Below are 1,747 nucleotides of genomic sequence, written 5' to 3' on the forward strand. Positions count from 1 at the left end.
ATATATATATATATATATATATATATATATATATATATATATATAATATATGTACTTACGCTATATTATGCACTAAGTATAAGTGTATTAGGTAATACTGTGTCGAATATATCTTATATATATATAATATATGTACTTACGCTATATTATGCACTAAGTATAAGTGTATTAGGTAATACCGCATCGAATATAGCTCATATATATATAATATATGTACTTACGCTATATTATGCACTAAGTATAAGTGTATTAGGTAATACCGTATCGAATATAGCTTATATATATATATATAAAATATATGTACTTACGCTATATTATGCACTAAGTATAAGTGTATTAGGTAATAGCGTATCGAACATAGCTTATATATATATATATATATATAATATATGTACTTACGCTATATTATGCACTAAGTATAAGTGTATTAGGTAATACCGTATCGAATATAGCTCATATATATAATATATGTACTTACGCTATATTATGCACTAAGTATAAGTGTATTAGGTAATAGCGTATCGAATATAGCTTATATATATATATATAATATATGTACTTACGCTATATTATGCACTAAGTATAAGTGTATTAGGTAATACTGTATCGAATATAGCTTATATATATATAATATATGTACTTACGCTATATTATGCACTATGTATAAGTGTATTAGGTAATACCGTATCGAATATAGCTCATATACATAATATATGTACTTACGCTATATTATGCACTAAGTATAAGTGTATTAGGTAATAGCGTATCGAATATAGCTTATATATATATAATATATGTACTTACGCTATACTATGCACTAAGTATAAGTGTATTAGGTAATACTGTATCGATTATAGCTCATATATATATATAATATATGTACTTACGCTATATTATGCACTAAGTATAAGTGTATTATATTAGGTAATACCGTATCGATTATAGCTCATATATATATAATATATGTACTTACGCTATATTATGCACTAAGTATAAGTGTATTAGGTAATACCGTATCGAATATAGCTCATATATATATAATATATGTACTTACGCTATATTGTGCACTAAGTATAAGTGTATTAGGTAATACCGTATCGAATATAGCTTATATATATAATATATGTACTTACGCTATACTATGCACTAAGTATAAGTGTATTAGGTAATAGCGTATCGAATATAGCTTATATATATATATATAATATATGTACTTACGCTATACTATGCACTAAGTATAAGTGTATTAGGTAATACTGTATCGAATATAGCTTATATATATATATAATATATGTACTTACGCTATATTATGCACTAAGTATAAGTGTATTAGGTAATACCGTATCGAATATAGCTCATATATATATAATATATGTACTTACGCTATATTATGCACTAAGTATAAGTGTATTAGGTAATAGCGTATCGAATATAGCTCATATATATAATATATGTACTTACGCTATATTATGCACTAAGTATAAGTGTATTAGGTAATAGCGTATCGAATATAGCTTATATTCCTACCTATATATATTAAATTGAATTAAAATAAATTAAAGATATAGCGACCAATGTTGGTCGCCATTGTGGTCAAACGGTCAGAAATTGGCGACCAACTTTGGTCGCTATTTTGGTCAAAATAGTCAATACACATTGGATACCAAAATTTGCGACCAACGTTGGTCGCTTTTTTAAAAAACAGAGTGTAAAAAACGGGTTTCCCCTCCCATTCTCTTATTTTCTT

This window comes from Nicotiana attenuata, chromosome 12 (assembly GCF_001879085.1).
Source record: "Nicotiana attenuata strain UT chromosome 12, NIATTr2, whole genome shotgun sequence".
In the NCBI taxonomy this organism is placed as follows: Eukaryota; Viridiplantae; Streptophyta; class Magnoliopsida; order Solanales; family Solanaceae; genus Nicotiana; species Nicotiana attenuata.